General features: G+C 42.6%; 1 protein-coding gene across 1 annotated transcript in view; it reads right to left on the reverse strand.

Moving 5' to 3' along the window:
* The window catches only part of sox5 (SRY-box transcription factor 5), a 115,459-nt gene that overhangs the window by 76,253 nt on the left and 17,293 nt on the right, over window positions 1–21,913 (reverse strand). The gene's annotated exons all lie outside the window — the stretch shown is intronic.

Below are 21,913 nucleotides of genomic sequence, written 5' to 3' on the forward strand. Positions count from 1 at the left end.
GGGTAATAGGCTGCTAACGCTCAGTCGCACAGAGGCAACACATGACAGCGATGGAAGGATGGAGGGATTGTGAAAACTTTAGCGGAGGGTTGATCCTGATGAAATAAGCAACAGGCATCTGACTTTCAAACTCCGCTAATTTGTTCCTTCTTTTGACTTAACAAGCTGGTTTTTTTCACTCATCCGCTCACTCTCTTTATCCGGCATCCATATCGTGCCTGCCTGTGATTTCCTCCGTTTTCCTCTTCAGCCTTTCTCCCTCAAATTCTTCCCCTCTCTCCCCTGCCTGTCTCTGGTAAACTGATTACACTCTCAACTCTATTGGATTTCCTCTGGACTGTACATCTGGCATTTTTCCTAGGAGCAGCCCTGCTGCTAATTCATTGCTTATTTACCTTATGACAGTGGAAAGGCAAACAATATTGAGTGCAGCTCACTGGAGGCGATGAGGAAAGCGCCACGCTAGGACACGCAACATGCGGCTTTATCACATCGAAGGAAGGTTACGGTCAAAATCAAATAAACTCCGCTGAAGTATAAGGATTAAAGAAAAAAAGAAAGAAAAAGAAACGATAAAGATAAAGAAAGGAAACCGAAAAACCCCTGCACCATAGTGACCTAATTTAATTACATTTAATTGATTTTGGAGGATGCTTGCAATATTCATAGATATACATAATCTAATAATTTAAACTGATTTACAAATTGAAATTTGTATTCTCTGTTTTCGTACTGAGTGTATTTTGTATACAGGATCTCTTTTTTTTTTTTAATGTAAAACCCCAGGTTTTCAGGATCATGGAACTTTCCTTCCATGCGTTTTTGAGTTTCAATGGGCTCTGCAGAGCTGTTTAACGCTGCACCGGACTATTTCATCCACTTAGAAGGGACCCTTCATTTGAAGTTAAATCAGAAAATTGCTAAATCACCACTACAGATATATATATATCTTTTACTACTAAATCAGAAAGTTCTGTACAGCTACAATTGTTTCTTTTCAGTGACTTTCTCACAGCTTTAATCAAGGTTAGACTGGATGAAGCATGTTCTAGTAGTTACAATAATGTTGACGGTGGCTAAGTGCTTTCATGAAGGACGCCGTATAAAGTACACGCAACCAAACACAGAGACAGTTGTCGAAATCAACTGGCTGGTGTATCTGCAGCTGATTTCTTTATCGGTTTCTCCTGGACGCTCTCTCTTGCTCAGCAAAAACTAAGGCCATAAATGACAGCTGAAGAATGTGTATTGTTTCGAAATAAAACTGCACAATGAGAGCACTAAAGCAAATTGATATTAAAACTGACTTGAGATAACATTTATGATGCATGTTGGAATGACTGTGGGGAAAGCTATATCTGTGCGTGTGCGCGTGTGCCGCCGCGCTGTATAATGCAAGCGGCAGGCCCAGCTGTACAAACTACACACACACACACACACACACACACACACAGAGAGAGAACAGAGCAGAACACTGCAGGTCTGTCTTCATCACCGCCTGTTTACTTTACCTCCTTTCACTCTTTCACACTAAGGCCTTTTGTTTCAGACACACACACACCTCCCCTTGTATCCTTTGCACACCTCTACTCCAGCCATAACCCAACACACACACACACACACACACACACACACACACCTGTGATCAGTTTTGAGAGCTCTTGCCTCGCTAATGTTACACTTTGGCTATGTTACAGAGACATCTTTGAAAGCATGGGAGGATTTTAATTTGGTTTTTACAACGTTGTTATCCATCATTTAACCACAGTAGCCACAGAAACATATCGAGATATATGGGCAATCCATAGACAAGAACAGTTACACATTAACACAGAAGGCAACACAGGTATCCAAAAGCTCTAAGGGGCAGGGAGCGACTTCAATCTCTGGATTTCCTTCTCTCCTCTTCTCATTTGCCCACTCCTCTCCCGCAACTCTGCTACTACTTCCTCAGAGGTGGGTGTCTATGAATGGGGAGGCCATTCGCAGCTCCTCTCCGGCTATAAAGTCCCTCTTTCCCCCGTCTGTTCGCCTTTGAAGTCAAATTACTATACAATTGGGCACAGCGGGTGTGCAGGTTTCGCTGGCTACTTCATTTAAAAGTTTGGCAGGGCTGTCATGCTGGTGGTAGACCTAAAGGAAGCGGTCTAAACAGCGAGGATTTAAAGAGATAATGTGATTAATTTCCAGGCTGTCTTAGGTAATAATTAAGGGAAATTAGCATAATTTTGTTTAAAAAAAAACGAAACAAAAGAACACCAAGGAACATCTCCTTCTCTGTTAAACACACGAGACACATGTATGTTTCTTTAACATTTCTTTAACAAATGAGATGACGACCCTTTTTTGCCGTATTTACAAATTCAAGCAAAAAGAATTTTAAAAAGTCATCTTTTTGCCCCCCCGCCTTCATCCAAACTCATTTCTTTCACAGAAAAAACACATACACACGCAACACCACACAGTGAGAGTGCTAAGCTGAGATTAGAGTGCCACTTCCCTTTGGCTTTTTGATGATTAGTGGCTCCTCAACTAAGTCCCTCATATCACATATGTCCACCGCAGCTAAGTCACTAATCGGACAGCGACGGACGTCCATTAACAGGCCGAATAATCGCCATCAGCGGTGGTTAACTGTCTCCTGGCCATCGCTTACTGTAATCAACACGTCCATTTCACGTTGGCACGTCAGCGACGGCAAGCTTACGCAAGCGTGTTTAAATACAGGCAGCGAGCTTATGAACACGCGATCGATGTTGCTCTCACACGCGAAACATCCCCCAGAAATGCATCCAGACACATTTCAAATGAATTAAGCAAAGTGGGGACAAAGATTTGTTTAAGCTTTGAGGGAGAGCGAGAGAAAGACAAAAGCAGCCATCACAGAAATGTCACAGACTATCGCACACACACACACACACACACACACACACACACACACCCGGCTCTTTCACTCTGTGTGTCTGGCTGCTAACATAATCATGGTGCTAACTGCTCTTGTTAACTCCTCTACTCAGAACAAGCTTTCAGGGAGCGTGGGAGCCTCCTCTGGAGAATTCCACAGTAAAGTGTGCGTCTGTGCTTCGGCATATGCACGCGTGAGTGTGCGTGTGCGTGTTCGCACCCTCGCTTTAAATTACAACCCATTATTTCAGCCACCACACAGTCAGTTGGATCTATCGTCTGCAGTAAAAATAAGCGCAGAGGCTAATTCCAAAGGGCTGTCAGGAGCCAACGTGACATTTGTGTTTTCATTATTCCTCCCCCCACTACCACCACATCCACCACCACCTTAAGAGCGCTAAGAACTGCCTGCCTGTCACTCAGGTGTGGGGTCTATTTGCGTGGAAATGTGAGCTATCTTTGAAATTGTTCTCTGAGGGGATGGAAGGGCATATCAAAATAGTTGAGCGGAATGTGCCTTTTAGATAAGGCGCCCAGAGCGTTTTGCCTCAGAGGAGCAGACCGCAACATTTACGTATGACACCTCAGGCAGGAATTTCAACAAATGTTTCCCCCTTGTGTCACGCTATCGCTCATTTTATTGCCATCTTTTTCTTTTTGTTTATCCTCCTCTTTTTCCTTCTTCACTTCCCAGCTTTCAAAACAATTTCCCCATCTCCTTCTACCTCCGTCTCTCCGTCACACGCTGTTGAACTTATTTGAACACTGCTTGTCCTCCTGCTCTTTCCCTCTCCCCGTCTTTTCTCCCTCTCCCTCCCCCGGTGTTGTCTTACTCACTGTTCCCTCTTTACACAATCAGCTGTTTGTAAGAATGTCGCTCCATCGCTCCCCTCTCTCTCCCTCTCCCTCCTTCTTTCCCTTCTTCTCCGAGCAGACTCTTAAGGATATTGCCTAATATCTATTTATAGACTGTCCTTTCAAACAGTGGGATGAGTGGGGCAGCAACAGAGAGGAAAAGCTGAGATGGAGGCGTAAAGATTAGGAAGGAGGTGGTCAGCGATATTCCCTTTTACTTTGGTGCTGCTTTGCTATATTTAAATATTCTTGACAAGCACAAGATTTCGTTTTGGACTCTGAGAGAACTTCGGACCAATAAGCCCTCAAACATTAGCGACTTGTAGACAAAATACCAATTTTATAGGGAGACATTCTGATGAAGTGTGAAAATAAAGTTTAAAAAATTTGTACGAATTTCACTAGAACTGCTGTAAAACGCTGAACTTTCCGTAATCGTTTTCTCTCTTTAAATAAACAGCGCATAACGGGAAGAAAATGTGAACACAGCTCCTGCCTGTATATGCTCATACACTCACAGAGACACACCCTTACACACACACGTATACACAAAGGCACAAACACACACTCAGCCTCACAAACACAAAGCATCCTCTGTGAGGTGCCCTAAATCGGCGCCCGGCAGCTCAAACCGTGTTTCCTGTCCAGCTTAACCACAAAAGGCAATAACACACAACCCTAATGTCACCACTGTTAATCACACACACACGCTGGAGAAAAGTCATGCGTGTAGTGTGTGTGTGTAGAGAGAGAGACAGAAAATGAGAGAGCAAAGGGGGTGAGCGCAGAAAGACGTAGGCTAACTCATGTGGCCTCTGAGACTACCTCTCTCTCTCCCTCCCTTATTCTGTCTGTCTCGCTCGCCCATTCATCCACCCAAAGCTTTAGTCACCAGAGGGGCATCGCTCCACATACTTACAGTTTCATTTTTCTCCCTCTTTAAAACTTTTATTTATGTCCTTACACGGAGTCACTACGTGATCGTCACTGGCGTTTTAGTGACAGAGAAAAGATAAAGCAAAACGGGAGAAATAAGGAAAGCCATCAACGCAACGGAAGGCCGTGGGAAAATCTCAAGTGCTGCCATTGAAAAAGGAAGACGAGAGGCAGAACTGGGGGAGAAGTGGGGAGTGAGGGGATGCAGACGGCGAGAGGAGAAAAAGTGCATCCGGTGGACGGCGGCCCCGCTCCCCTGGTGTTTTGCGAGGGGGAGACGATGCATAATGTTTATTGAGCGACGGACAGTGTTTTTCCATTGTTGTGCCAGGGCCACTATTTGTGCTGCATTTGTTAAGCAATCCATAAAGGAGTCACAGCATTTGTCTCACTGTCAGCGACTTGGCCTGCCCCTGTAAACACACACACACACACACACACACACACACACACACACACACACACACACACACACACACACACACAGAGAGAGAGAGATAAACACACCCAAAATGCAAGCTCATTCTCTCACATAAATGACAACACACAAATACGAGCGCACACAGAGTCCCAGCTGGCCTCTTTCTTTCGTCCCCGCACTTTGAAACTCTCCCACCTCGGCCCAAATGGTCTCCTCCTTTTTCCTCCGACCCCCCACCCCCCTCCCTACCCCCATCTCTCTCTCTCTCTCGCCCTCGCTACCTGGAAAAACAGAGGTTTCATTGTAGCGCTCCGGGAGGGAGCTCCAAGCTCCTGAAACTGTCTCCTATTGAAGATTCGAAGGATGGAGAGTGTGTAAATGTGAACGGCAGAGAGCGACAGCAAAAGCAACATAGTGGGATTAGCACAACACAAGCTGCCTGGATTGATGGATGGCTAAAGAAATGGGGGAAAAGAAGGAGAAGAGAAAAAGCGAATATACAGTGCATGCACACTGCTAAGCTTTCTGGCTCTGCTGACAACAGAATCCCACCACCTGACCTTTGACTCCAACCCTATGACCTCATGTCATATGACTACACTCTAGTTAGCCTGGAGGGAACACCTCTGTCAGTCTCTCGCTTTTTTCGCACGCACTTTTTTTCTTCCCCTAAATCGCTTCTCATCATTCTCACTTTCTTTCATCCCCTCCTCCCCCATCCATAAACACAACAACAAAAACAAATGTGGCCTAATATTTCCCTGTCTCTGCTGGCTGTTGGCGAGGGTCAGCTGAGCACACCAGGGTGGGAGGTCGCGGTGGGAGAGAGAGTTGGAGGGGTGAAGGGTTGGGTAGGAGTGTGCTGAGAAAGGGGAGGAAGTGGGGAGGAGGGGTGGGGAGAGGCTTTGGCATTCTCCTCTGGTATTTTTCTGTCTGTCGTTCTTTCTTTCCCTTTCTTTCTTCTTCTTTTTTTTAACCCCCCCTTCTCGTTCCATGGATGGAGACACGGTTATCAAGCCTCTCTGGGGACAGACAATATGGTCCAGACAATGGCCTCCAGTCCAAGGTGGTGGTGGAGGGGGCGGGACACAGAGAGAGAGAGAGGGAGCGAGACAGAGAGAGGGAGGCCAGGACAGGGCCACAGGGGAAGAGAAGGGCAGAATGGCGCATTAGTTTTCAGAGCACGGACACTCTACTCAATTACTCTACTCTCTCTCCTTCAGACACACATTCTCCTTTTCCTCCAACACACACATACACACACACACACACCACTTTAATCTCACCCCTTTTAAATGAAGTACAGCGACACTTGCACTGCAAGCAGCACTGCTCACTCAAATTGGGAACAAGTTGTTATCGGCCAGCCACAAGAACTTGGTCTTTAAAAACTGTCCGTTCCTCTATAATTACAAAACGAAAGCCAATAAATATTCTAATAAACAGAAATAAACAGCAGCGGAAGACTCGAGTCTGATTTAGTGGAAGTTGCAGATTCACAATAAAACGCCGTTCTTATGTCTACAAAAAAAGAAAAAAAAAATCACAAAAGTTTGAAAAGTGTGCAAATCGATCCTACAATGGGAGAATTATTGCTGCCTGACCGAAACAGCTGATTAATATGAACAATTCATCCCATTTCAGGTGTTTATCTGAGAGGGTAGTTAACAATTAGAGGTGCCTGTGCTCGAGTAGAGGGCATGATTAAATGTGCTCTGCCACTGAAGATAAATTAAAGTGACAAATATTGAAACTGTTGAAACGTGTCGAGGAAACCGAGTCAAGTCCTTCCGGCTGCTAATGCCGCTCTAGCTGCTGAGTCCAACGCAACTACTATCACTCCGTATCTGAGTGTGTCCTGCTTAAACTGTTCAAAGTGTTGACACATCCACTGTTGTCTGTCTCTACCCCCTTCATCTCCACTCACACACACACAAGACGGAGGGGACAAATGGAGGGGTGTGAAAATCCACCACTGCTTTAACACCACATTGACAGGGACCTCTTCCTCTCTTTCCTCTCGTCCTCTTACTTCACCCCATCACCCCCACCCGCCCTTACCCTCTTCATCTCTGGCACTCTCACTTTTCTGTAAACCTGCTTCTTTTTCTTTGTGGGTGAGGAATGTGTCAGTTTGACCACATCATTTCTTTTCCTTCATCTCTCCGTCCACCAGCAGCGGCATCAGCGGCTCCTTCAAGTGTCTGTTTTTCTCTCTTCTTCTTCTTCTTCTTCTTCTTTTTTTAAACCCCCTCTCATGATTTGGTTGCTTTGGCTTTCTCCGTTTCTTCCAATGTGTATATTTCTGTTCTGTTTGTGCAAACAGATGAGGCCGTTCTAGCGAAGGCAGTCTGTTTCCACTATTTTCAGTTTCACATTGGAAATTCTGATACACAGCAGAGCACTCAGAGAAGCAAAAAAAAAAAGAAGAAGAAAAAGTGATTGAAATCACAAAAAAGCAGAATGCAAAATTAGAACATGAAATAATGTAAATTGCAAAATTATGAGTCTTTGTCAAAGCAACAAGAAAAGACAAAAATGAGATGAAAATTCTTGCATTGTTAAGTGAACGACACAAAAATATGACTTCTCACTTGCAAAAAAAAATAAATCATACATTTACATAGAACTATTTCAAACTCTTCCCCAACTGCTATTTTTAATAAAAAGTTAATTTTAGCAAACTGCATGATTTTCAAAGAAGAAAAGAGGAATTAGAGAAGAGGAAGTTTGATGGGAAGATGAAGAAGAAGAAGAAGGAGAAGAAGCGCGGGTGAAGGAGGCGAGCGGGCACTTACAGAGACACAGGAACCGAGAGCATCTCAACCACCGAGGCTGGAGCGCACACACACTCTGGCAGCTCGCGCGCGCTCCGCTCGCCGAGAGACAAGCGCTCGACGCACACACTCGAAACGCACCGCTCAATGGAAGGTTCACCTCGCTCGCCCGCTCATATGAAAATACACACACTCACGCACACAAACACATGTAGCACGGCCACAGTGATGGAGTGCATTACTGGAAAGCAAGACTTTTAAGCGCTCTCCTCCTAAGTCATTGTAATCCCTGCATTTATCTCCATACATTCTGCTTTTCTGTGTAATCCTTTAAATTTTTAATTCCTCATAGCTGTTGTCATCTTTTTTTTTCTCCCCTCTCTCCTCTAACCACTTTGCCGGATTGAACGGTTTATTAAAAACACTTTTTTTTTTTGCCACATCTAAATGTGTTCTTAATTCAAGGGGGGCCCCCAACACACTCACAACCCACCCGCCAACCTCAGTTTATCTCTGAACAAAAGATTAGTTTCATCAGGGCATTAAAAAAACAAAAATAAACAGAGTGCTACTATAATGCAATAAAAGTCAAGCAGGCAAAGGAAGACAGGAGTGTGTATGTGTGTTGGTATTAAATCGTAGGGTATTATAACATAATCTGTCTCTCGCAGCATTAGCATCAAACAACCATTATTCCACAGGCAAAAGCCACTTGTGTTGACAGTGTTGGGAAAGGGCAAGGTTAGAGGGTTGACACCTCTAAATGAAGCAGGCCTGCACAAACAACATTGAAATTAACATTAGCATAAGGCAAGGGGGGAAAAATAGAAAAACAACACCACTGCCATGGAGACTGACAATAGGATTACTAAGGGTTTGCATGAATTTGGATTAAGTGAAAAATAAATCTCAAATAAACAGAACTTTAAAAAAAGGGAAGCGGGGCAGAGTGAAAACACTTCAAATACAGGATGGCATATTTCTATATTTTGGCCGATTATTTTTAAACAATTTAGTGTTTGAAAAAGAAGAAATGTTGAGTTTATTTCTGACTTGCTCAGATCAACTTCTTATATATTAGGCTGGTTTAGGTTTACAGGAGGAGTTGCGAGTGGACGCACGAGTAGAAGTTGAGGTGAGTAAGTGGTGCAGACGAAATGATGAGAGGAACGGCGCACACGTTCTGACTTTAACACACACACACACACACACCTCTGAGTTTACTTTTTCTCTCTTACAGACACACCAAGGTTTTGAATGAACAGAACTTTAGTCAGTAAACTCAAAGGAGGGGGAAAGAAAGAGTCCTTTCTCTCACTGTTGTTACAAACGCGTACACATATGTTGCTTGATATACGTTTCCTTTGCATATACCAGAAGCATAGCAGTCAATCATCAAGTCTCCCCCCCTTACCGTCTCCCACTGTCACACACACACAAACACAGAGACGCACACACACTCTTCCAGACTCAAACTCAGCGGACTCACTGAGACAGCTGCTCAACACACACGCGCGCACGGAGTCCGAGTCTTCTCTTCACACACAGCAACTTTCTGCTTTATACCCCTATCCTCCCTGCCTGCATCCCGCTCCGTCCTCACCCTCTGTCATCTGTATGTGAACGTGTGTATGTCTGTGTTTGTGTGCGTGTGTGTGAGAGAGAAAGCGTCACGTACCTGTTACACTCCTGAGGTAGCTCAGGCTCAGTGAGCATGCTGGAGTAAGGGTCCGTCTCTCTCGACAACAACAACATAAAACAGTCCCACAATGCTCAGATGAACAAGGTTAGTCTCCCAAAAACAAGACGGGATAGAAGTGATCCTTCAACCTCACACACACTGCTGATTCTCTCTCTCTCTCTCTCTCTGTGTTCCTCTCTCTCTCTACTCACACACTTTCAGCCTCACACCCTCCCTCTCTCTCTTTCGCTCTGCCTCCGTCCCTCCTCTTCTCCCTCCCTCGCTGTAAGCTGTGAGATCTATGCTCTGCTCTTAAAGGGCCAGAAGCACAGTCTCTTTCTCTTTCGCTCAGTGCATGACTGTGTGTGTTGGGGTTTGTGAGAGAGTGTGTGTGTGTGTATGCGTGTATGCAAAGGGGAGGGGCTGTTTGACCAGAGGGCTCATCTATCTCTCAGCGTAAATGCACAGCAGTGCTGCCCCCTTCCACAAGTCCATCTCTCTCTTGCTCTCTCTCTTTCTCTCTCTCTCTCTCTCTCTCTCACACACACACACACACACACACACACACACACACACACACACACACACAGTTCAAACACTCAGTTACAGATCATGTAGACACACTTCAGAGTGATAGGACCACTACAAGCCCTCATACACTTTATTATGCAATAAGCAGGGAATTAATGACATGACACCTAATAGAACAAACTACACGCCTCGTCTGAACGTGATGCTAGCCGGGTTTTTTTCCAGGTTTAAATTGCACTACTGGGAACTTATATAGTCGTTTGCCACACACAGAAAATCCTGAGCATTAACTGCATTTAACAGGTAATCATTTTCAACTCTTCTGGAAAAACACCGCAAACAAAAATTCACTTAACTTACCTTAATTAATCACTTTTACTGCATTGCTGCAACCTTTTCGTTTGGGTTTATTTTACTTTAATATTAAAAGCTACACAAGAGTTCTACAGAAAGAAGTTGGTCCAAGTTTGACAAATGAGTAACTCAGTTTGGGCCATTAAACACTTCTACACACTTCTAATGCTCTTACTGAATGTATACATTCTGCTTTCATATTATCCCTACTCCAATGCTGTGGACTCATCCGTGCTTAATTGGTTATCTTGTCTTGTCCCAGCCTCTTTCACTGTCCCTTTGGTTCCACCGTGTTAGGAAAGTGAAGCTGTTTTGTGCTCAACTTTGATTCACATCACGCTTTTGACATGATTGGCCATGCTAACAGAGTAAAGTAAGAGAACAGTGGATGTGAAATAAACCTTGAAACGAGATTAATACGAGGTACCCCAACACTTAAGTGTCTGAATTATTTCAGAGTACTGACTTCCCTACACTACAGGTCAAAAAGCAAAACTAAATGACATTAATACTACTGCTGTGTCCTCTACCAGTCTTACTTTTCACCACACCTGCATTCGTACTTGAGCACTATGCCATCTCTTAAGTTGTTATTCCTTTGATATGCATTTAAAAGCTAATTTTTGTCATCTGGGCCAAGCATGATGCATACAACTCACATCCACCACCCAATCCAACAATTTTGCACAGTCCAAAGCACATTTTCTCACCTCTGCTTCAGACCCAGCATACTTGTGTAATGAGTCGAGTTTCTTTTAAAAGAGATGTATATCTACCAGTAGTCTACTTTAATCACCCATCTCTTTGTTTGTACCATCTTGACCTTTCCATGTATTACTGTGCTAACATTTGTTGCTATTAACATCAACATAATGTTAGAATATTTCTTTGCCTTTAATTGATGTAGGGGATAATGTCAAGGATATGCACTACAGGTATTGACGAATGACTTCTATCGTCCACCCAATCAGAGTGCGCCTGTCTTCATGGCCATAATATAACAAATAAAACCCTTAAGTGACTTTAATTTCCTTTCATTTTCCTTTTTCTTTGATACAGACATTTCATTCTGCCACAGAGAACAGTCTCGTTACAAGAAGACAGCTGAACACTTCCAAAAGAACATATGCCGACGCTCACATGCATGAATGAACGCATGCACACACGCGCACAGTTTCAAATCACACAATGCACATATGCAACTCGACTGAAACCTTCACCAATCAACTAAAACCATTATGTCCTTAGGTGTGCGTACAACACGAATGCCTGTGTGTATGTGTGCATCAGTGGTGCATGCTGCTTGCAGCCCTTAGTGCTGTCAGTCACTATTAAGGGTGTGTGGTCTGCGTGTCACACACACGGCCAATCCAGCTATTGTTCTGCAGAGCACAGAGAAAAGCAGAGCTGACAGACTGCCACTTCTGTGATACTTTAACACACACAGACACACACATACACACTCAGACACTGAGAGAGGCACACACAGAGGAAGGAGGGAAAGCAAGCCCTGTCACTGTACCTACTGTAGACAAGCAGACACCTACTGTATGTGTGTACACACACACACACACACACACACACACACACACACTGCTGTTAATATAGTGAGAGTACATTAAGATGTAGTGATGAAATCAAAAGCTCATTTTTGACTTGAAACAGCTGGAAACAGCCTTTCACAACATCCATTTGGTAGCTCTTTTAAAAGCAATATTCCTAAGCAGTTTGACTTCAACCAGTTGGTGTGAAAGTAGATCTAATGTTAAGTTTTCTTTTTTATTCTCTGTACTTTTAGTATTTTCTGTCCATGAACATATATAGAAAAGTCAAGCCTGAGACTGCATTACTACATAAAAAAAAGAGAAGTAGTTCAAGGTCAGTGAAGTCCTCTTACCTTATGCAGGATCAAAAATTAACTTTCAGTCCCTAGAACTGTTACAAATGTAAAAACTGGACATATGCAACTATATATTTTTTTTCTATCTTATTGCTGAAATGTTTCCAGCAAGAGTTCTAAAGAACAGGTAACAAGGTAACATGTTAATGGGAAAGAGTGTCATTACCAGTTGGGACAGAGAGGTTTGGCGCCATTTGCCATCTGCGAGTCTGTCTGCCTGTGTGTGTGTGTGTGTGTGCGTTTGTGTTATAAAAGCAAAATGTGGTCCGGGGAACACCTACTGCAGCAGGAAGTACCACAAAGGCAGTACTGCGTATTGTGTTTATTTGCCTGTCTGTCTGTGAACAGATTTTGTCAACAGATTTTACAGGTGCGTAGTTCAGATTAAAATAAAGGCTGACTTCAGGGATGGTTGCAGTTTGACCTATGACATCAGAGTAAAGACAGCTGGAAATAAGGGGACAAGAGCTTCTTACCTCATCTGTATAATATTTACTCAGTTCAGTATCATTTCACGTTCTTTATTTCCTGTTATTGGGATACTTCACTAAATTGTATCCTTACACTTTGGCAATCTGTTTTTATAAGCTGACATGCCGATAAAATACTTCTAAATTGATCTGAATACAACAAAAAAAATTGGTGGAGACGTGGAGCACAAACACAGGAAGACCCACTAAATTCGGGTGAGGATCCAGATAAATAAAACTGAGGCAGGGGGTTGCGAATGACCTTTGAATGTACCCTTCAATGTTTTCTAAAACATTATGCTTAAGCTCTTTCTTGTGAATTATGTTCTCATTACTAACTCTAGATTTCTATTGTTGGACTACTACTGATATTCAGTATTGGTTCAGTCCTGCACTTCAATTTATGTCTGAAACAAGCTCGATTCTTCCATCCTTGAAGGCAGCTTCTGTTTGATTGGCTGTCCATCAGAAACAGCAAGTTTGAAAAGCAGGTGGGCTTCTGTGGTTACAGCTAAATCCCCAAAAATAAGATGCCCATATTAGGGTCATCTGCAATTTCTTTGGTTCTGGCTTTGACTTCTTCTCCTCCCATATCTGCACTAACATGGCGTTATTATCTGTGGCGGCACCTATTGCAGCGGCTACCTGCGAGTAAAGGGAGCAATACACTTGTTGCACATTGGTTTGTAGCTGATGATTAGCCACAGGCAGATGTTTTAGGGAGCGGTTACATAGTAGTCCTCTAATGCATTTATCACCCTGTCATGTGTCTATCAATGATATCTTCCACACTCATTTATAGTCCCTTCAATTGCTGACATCGAGGACAAGAAAGAAAGAAACTTCTAGTTATTTCACCCATTTTGGAAAAGTCAGTAAATGTTCCTGGCTCCCTACGGTCTTAAGTCACCACATTACTGTGAATCGCCTCTCTTTAAGATTTTAGCTCATCCTACTCTCACACATTATTATTTCATTTATTTTATAAATACACTGCTACTTCTGGGTTTTCTGTAAATTAATGCGAACAAATGCAAACATAAAATGAATCCATCAGTATTTAGTTTACTTTATGTATATATAGTATGCCAGTAAATGTTATGAGATGGTTTTATCCAAACACAAAGCTACTTAGAGGGGAGAAAATGTCATGCGGAAATTAATGTTTTATACAAAAAGTTTGAGCCAGCAACTCAACACAGATGTCAGATATTAGCTTCTTTGGATTATCAACAACACTGGGTATAATAGGCAAGATTTCAGCAATGGCAGTGGTGTTATATAAACTACAGCATTTTATAGCATCTGAAACAATACAAAGTTGACCTTAATTGACCCATCAAAAATTTAACAGATACCGCCAATGGACGGTAATGTCTTTACAAGCTGTAGATGACAGAAACACCGTGACTTTATAATTAGATAACCTTTTAACAGCAACAGGTTGCTTTGACAGGACTAAATCTAATCACATTCCCAACTAAATTGAGCCTCGATTGAAAACGGCATCTCTCCTTGACCCCGTGAACAGCTGCAAAACCAATGATAACCTCATTTGTGCATTACAGAAACTTAATTTCTCCATTATGCGTCTGAGTCGCCAGCAATTGGTCAACATAACGGAGCAGCGCTGACCTGGGCACACTCTTTAGCCTGCTCTCTGTCCCCGCTGGAGAACACTGAGAATGAGGATAAGACTCATATTTGTTGTGTTTTCAATACATGTTTATGAGAATAACACTCACACAATAGCCATGGCCAACAGCAGCTATGAGAGTTCACTTGCCATGAACTTAGTTGAGATTAATTTTTGACTTGACAATGTATTATATAGTCGATAAGATGTTGCAGGGACAATGCAAATGCACAGCAATCAGCCAACCCGAGCGTCATGTATAAAAAGCCTTCTGTGGAATTTGCACAGAAAGCATTTGTGAAAAAATAAACTTTTCTTCTTTTTATTTCAGGGACAACCACAAAATCAACTTTGTTTTTCTCTCTCCTGAAGTGTTATTTAGGTTGTTTTACTGGAAGTTTCCCCAGTTGTGCAGATAGAAGTGTAGAAATATCTCTCTTCCCTTGGATATAAAGGAAGCAGCTGGCATTCCACTAATCTAAAAATCCACAAAATTTGTTCGGAGCAGTTTCATCGACATCCGTCTCAAAGAAGCATACAGCTAGCTAGCATTACAGCTGACTCAATTGGAACATCCTTACTGTTTACACTGTGTCTCCAGTATGAGCCTTCCATCATAGATAGATGCAGACTGAGTACCTTACAGGTATATAACCAACCGACACAAGCGGAAGCCTCTCCAATCAGTCTCATCTCTGTCTTGGACTGCAGCTGGAGAGCAGGAATTAGGGGCACATGAACCGTCAGTTTCTCGGCAGAGTTTCCGTACAGCTCAGAACTGATGCTCCAGGCGTTACCACCTGCAGGCCATGATAATGGAGCTGGATTATTCAAGGATTTCACAGGCTAAGACAAAAGCGGCCTGTCCAGCAGGGCAGTCACAATTCATCAAATATACTTGTTGCATCACCAATGTGCTTCAGCGGCCTGCCCAAGTAAAGTCTATGTGCAGGAAAGCCTACATGTCTAGAGCCAATATCACCAAAACTGTGCAACTCACACCAAAACAACCTAGAAGGCTCTGTCCTCTAACACAGAGTGCTCTAGGAACAACCAGTCTCCCAATAACAAAATACTGCCTGCAGTTCGTGTGTTGCAGAAGAATTCAATTAAACAAAAGGACCAGAACTTATTGTTTTGGCTGATTTAAAAAACAGGATTCTGAAGTCATTCCTAAGTTTCAAATGTTTGAGAAAAGAAAGTGTCACAGAGCTGCCCTTCGAGGACAAAGCGCACACAGAACCAAACACACCATCACAGAGACAGGAAAAAAAAATACCCAGGCGATACAGCAAACATCCACTGTGCTGCAGATACACACACGTATCACACACTCATTCACTACCAAAGGGGAAAAAACACAGAGAGGCTAACATGTACAAACAACACACACACACACAGTCCATTACAATGAAACCGTTGATGGGAGGCCCCCGTGTCGGGACCCTAACAGCTGTAGTGCATTAAGGGCCGACTATGTGCAAGGGCAGGGAGAGACCGGCAGCAAACAATCCCAAAGCCCGAAGATACACACACACAGTCGCACACATCACCCCCACATTTTCACAAACATTCATGCGCCATATTATGCAAATGCAGAGACACACACATCAGACACAATGTGGCAAATCAGTAGTTATGGACCTAAGAGGGCTTTTCGTGAAAGAGCAAGATCGCGTCTCGAAAATGACAGTTTGCATTTAAATCGGAGAGAAATGAGCGTGCTAAAGATTGTTGGATATTCCTGTGCTTTGTTGCTGTGAATCAAAGTTCTGGGGAAGAGCTGTCCAAAATTTTGCATTTACCTTTTCCTTTTTTCTGTTGCAGCCATTCTTCATAAGACAGAAACGGTCAATAATTTGCTTTCAAAATGACTGCTTTATAGTGATTAATGATTATTGGGTCTAGGATCCTAAAAATAAGTTTAGTAGGCAGCTGTACACAATTTCAATGATAAACAAGAGTGCATCAGACTGTGTGTAGTTACACTTCAATCATTAACGTGATCCTCTTTGATAACATAACTATACCACAGTTTCTGTGGCCAAATATTGTGGAGAGAGATAGTCGAAACAACAGCTGACAAAATTATTTCAGCTCAAGTTCTGTTTACTCGTTTATCTTGGGGCCACTGACTGTACCACACTGTCTTAATAAGCAGGTGCAGTATGCTCAGTTGCCAGAGCACCTCCAGGACTTCTTATGTTGACAAAGAAAAAAAAAAAGAAAAAAAGGTTGAGTTGGAAAGAACAGCCAACAAGTCTTCTAAATTAAAACAACCATTTAGTTGCATTAAAGAACAACACAAGCATTCTATTCTTGCTCCCCCATCTGCAAGTCAAAATCATTGGAGGCCAAACTGCAAAGCTGTGTAAACACAAAAACTGTTTCTGCTTCTCTTATGCTTCTTCTTTCTTATCGTCTTCTGCCGTTCCAATCTATAGCAACTCCTAGAAACATAAAATTAAAAGTTTTCAAATTTGGCACCAGTTTTTTTAATCAGAGTTGGGAACTTTGGCACCACCAATGCACTTATTATGTTTTTTAACCATAAGCCCAATTTTTATAAGGTGGAACACGAGGAACTGTTCAATGCAATGAATTAAGCAGAGTTTAATGGCATCAATTTTAGTCATATTAGATTTTTGGAAAAACCTTAAAAACCCTAAAACTGGTGATGAGGTGGCCCAACAGGGAGTGAAATCAGCAATGCGTTCGTCTATCAAGCAAGCCTAGGCCTGCATTTTAAGAAGCACACACTATATTAAAGCTTTGTCAACATGTTAACCCATTTGATGCTACCACCATACTGCATTTTATCAAGGGGTTTATGGGTAATCCTCAGATCGCACCTCACAAAATCCCTCATATAGAACTTAAATTTTCAAAAACCATCATAGTTAATCTAATTTTACACTGAAGTAATGTAATATCAGCAATTATATTGACACCAAACTTGGGGAAAAATATCACATTGTGTTTTTCTCTATAATAATTCCACCAGACTTTTATATGCTTTTATAACCCCAGTTGCTGCAGGGGGAGCTTTGTCACTTGAAGGTGACCAGATGTCTTGAGGAAGCTGCTGAAAGAACCGATTCTGTACTTCTTATGAAATCATCTCACCTCATGTTCCACTTCTGAACACTTACAGACTCTTTTTTTCAAGGTCAAGAAGGAACTGCTAGCCTTAATGCTGAACCTTTGGCATTTGTCCATCTTACATAGCAGCTTGAGTTATCCAGACGTTGAGGTTTTGAAATTGCGTTAAATGAAGCAAAGCTAATTATTTCAAGTTGAGCTGCCTTACTCACACCTGACGCGCTCTCAACCAATGCCGTGGCAACAACTAGTTCAAGTTTAAAGTCAGAATCAGAATGGAGATGTTCTCTGGGTGAAAATGCTTGCCTGATGTCAGAGAAGAATGGCCAGAGAACTTCAAGCTGACAACATGCCAACATTTACTTAAATAAACCCCTTATTACAACCAAGATCTGCAGAAGAGCATCTCAAATGCAAAATGCATTGAACCTTGAAGTAGATGGGCTACAGCAGCAGAAGACCACACCGGGTGACACTCCTGCCAGCTAAGAACAGGAAGCAAAGGATACAATTTGGGTTCACCTAAATTGAACACTGGAAAAACATTGCCTGGTCTGATAAGCCTCAATTTCTGCTGTGGTGTAAACATGAAAGCATGCCTTGTGTAAACAGTGGTTGTGGTGTAATGGTTTGGGGGATATTATCTTGGCACACTTTGGACCTCTTCGTACCAACTGAGCATTGTTTGAATACGACAGCCTACCTCGGTATATTGCCATTCTTCAAGACCATCTTCTGATGGCTGCTTCCAGTTGAATAATTCCAGCATGCCACAAAGCTCAAATCATCTCACACTAGTTTCTTCTTGAATAAGACAGGGAGTTCATTGCAATCAAATGGCTTCCAGAGTTACCGAATCTCAGTCCAATACAACACCATTGGGATGTAGTGAAACAGAGCATTAATATAATGGATGTGCAACAAGTTTGCAGCAACTGTGTGATGCCATATGGACCAAAAACTCAGAGGAAACCTTTTTCAATCTGTGTCAACAAGAATTAAGGTAGTTCTATTTGCAAAACGCATCGAACAAAAAGTCTAGTACTACTGAACATATCTGTCGAACCTGCTAGGGATGCATCTATGGAGGGATATGTAATTACTAAACATTTCCTGCTGATAAGGGATCAGTACAAAATGTTACAATGTTATCTACCAGTAGAATAACAAATGACTAAAACATATCTTATATTGTTCACCTTACATTTATAACACTAGCACTAGAACTAAAGTATCAGTGACACAAAGAGACACCAGAAAGAAGAAGAAAAAACAGATCCAAAAATACCTGCAAAGTCTTATTGTTTCTCTGAAGGTCTACACCAGGGGTGCCCAATCCCAGTCCTCGAGAGCTACCGTCCTGCAGCTTTTAGACGCATCCTTCTTCTGACACACCTGAATCAACTGAATGGCTTGTTATCAGGCCTTTGCCAAACTTGATGGCATGCTGAAGAGGTAATCAAACCATTTGATTCAGCTGTGTTGGAGTAGGGATGCATCTAAAAGCTGCAGGATAGTAGATCTCGAGGACTGGGATTGGGCACCCCTGGTCTACACAATTGACATTGTTGCATCAGATATTACGTTCTAGGTTACATCGCAGGACAGTCTTACACAAATATCAGATAACATTTCAGAATTGCGCATGCAGGCTCTCTCTCCACCTGTCTCTCAAAACTCTTCTCAGTCTCAGGGTGAGCTCATATATCAATACCTATGGCATCTTTTCTTCTCTCCCTCTCTCTCCTCTTTCTAGGGAGAGGAGGACAGAGGAGAGGCCAGTGTGGAGAGGCGCAAAACCGTGTGAAGTGGCTTTATCGTTGGGAGACACGTGCAGGCAGAAGACTCCGTCTGAAGGCTGAGTGGCAGGCGGCAGAAGCCATTAAGATAGAGCCGCTATCTCTTGCTGCCAGGGTCCTCTTAATACAGGCAGGGACTCGGGCCTCTGTCACCCACACATGCGCACACACACACACACAGAAGCACACCTTCACTCCTGATGTACTTTAACTGACACACAGCGAACATGGATGTAGACATGTGCGTGTTCATTTACACTTACAAGCAATTCCTTATCTGTGTGTCTATTTTACCATCCTGAACCCATCAATCGTCACATAGGGAGGAAAACTGAAGAGATAAATGGGCAGGTAGACGGGTGGAGACCAGAACACAGACAAACAAATTACTGTCTCTGCCTCTTTTACGACCAAAGTATAGTGGTGTCAGTAATGTGAGGTAAAGTGCACGCCACATTTACTGTTTTGAGACATCCATGTGTAACTCATAAGATGCCTCACCCTTACCGAACTTGTTTGCATCCACAATTTCATTCCTTCTCCCGTAGAAGTGGAGGCACTAGTGGAATGGACTCTAGGAGGTTGCAGACTTGTCCTGAAAACTTTTAACTGCTTTACAATTAAATACTAAACTGCCAACATTACTGCATGAAATAAATATTTTGGTTTGGTTGTTGTCAGAGCTGTAGAGTAAATACAGAAACCTGGAGATTCTTGTTCTCCTACAAAAACTCTTCACACACCTTGGATCTGGCTGAACCAACATGACAGAGAACAGTCATGGTAAAAGTAAAGTAAATTCTAAGATTTTCGGATGTAATAAAAATGATCTGGTCCTTATGCATTTGATTGATTGATCCTCACCAAGTGTGAGCACCTCTATAAAAACAGAGGTTTTGGCAGTTGGGCAGTAGAAAACGACTAAACAAGTATGGCTTGTTGAGAAATCACCTTCCTGTTTAAAACGCATGCCTCCATGCCTTAGGTCTGCTAAGGATCTGAAAATGCTAGAAGACTCTGAACAATATCCTTTAGATTTGGGCCATAATGCACAGCACCGTGTGCATACACATGCATATCAGCACAAAAAACCATCATCTGTCAAACACAGTGTCATGATTGTGGCTTGTTTTGCAGCTATAGGAGCTACAGGAGCCGGGTACCTTGCAGTTGTGCAGTTATCCGTCAACTCGTCTGTGTACCAAATAGGGCTGCACGATTTTGCATAAAATGAGAATCACGATTTTTTGGCTTAGAATTGAGATCACGATTCTCTCATGATTCTCTTTTACAGTATAAATATTTATTGCACTTATTAACTGCACATCAACTTCGTAACAGTTGAGACTGAACATAAAAACAATAAATAAACATAAAAACAACAAATGTCTCACGTTTTGTTGTTGCCGCAAAATGTTGTACTGCTTGAAATTCCATCTCCACCGTTGCTCGACACTGCGTGTATAGAGCAGTTAGTGCAACAATAGAAAAATAGTCACGAGACGGCACTGTGTAGCGTTTGTCTAGGGTGTTGATCATTTTCCTAAATCCCTCGTTTTGCACAGTGTTGATGGGAGCCATATCTTTGGTCAGGTGATTAGTGATAGCCTCCGTAATTTCTTTGTGCCTGCGGGAGTTCGACGTGTATAGGGAAGCGTTGTATAAGGTTCCCGTTATTGATGTTTGGGTGGTTGACCGGGACGGATTTTCTCCTGTCACTTTCTCGTCATCCCTGACGTGCACTCCGTTGTTTTTTCCCTGCTAATTTTAGCATCACAGGGCACAGCTTCTGTATCACGTGGTATAAGGCTCCGCCCTTGTCATTTGTTGAGCAGGAAGAGTGAGCGCTTGTTTTCATGCAGATTACGCCCCGGATCAAAATGCGGTACAATCGTCGTCATCTTTTTTTTTTTTTTTTAATCGTTGTCATTTGGAAATGAGATCGCACATAAGTATGAATCGAGATCGCAATTTTCTAACGATTAATCGTGCAGCCCTAGTACCAAAGTATTCTGCAGTCAAATGTGAGACCATCTGTCCATGAGATAAAGCTTGCCTAAAACTGGATCATGCAACAGGACAATGATCCCAAGCACAGCAAATCTGCAAATGGCTGAAAATGAAAAGAGTCGAGCTCTAACAATGGCCCAGTGAAAGTGTGTGTATATATATATATATATATATATAACTAGGGATGGGTACCGGTATCGGTTCTGACACAAACTGTAGTAACCAGACCGAAAAACAGCGCACATTTCGGTGCTTTATTTCGGTGCTTTTTTTTTCCTGAGCTATGATAGATTCTGTGTTAGATTCTAGCCAATCATTTTACGTTTCCAAGGATAGTAGGCGGGTCCAGGTACGTACGTTCTTTTAGAGCAGAGCTACAGATTAAAAATGCCCAAGGCGAAGCGGTCAAAAGTCTGGCTGTACTTCACAGCAAAATATGCAAACTCAGCAGCAACAAGTGCTTCAAGCTGATACTGTGCAAAGGAGGTAACACCTCAAATCCGATGAAACACCTGGCAACGCATAGCGTTTTTTTAA

This window comes from Diplotaxodon limnothrissa, linkage group LG17, assembly GCF_057381915.1.
Source record: "Diplotaxodon limnothrissa isolate DT_005_m linkage group LG17, D_limnothrissa_male_GT1.1, whole genome shotgun sequence".
Taxonomy (NCBI): Eukaryota; Metazoa; Chordata; class Actinopteri; order Cichliformes; family Cichlidae; genus Diplotaxodon; species Diplotaxodon limnothrissa.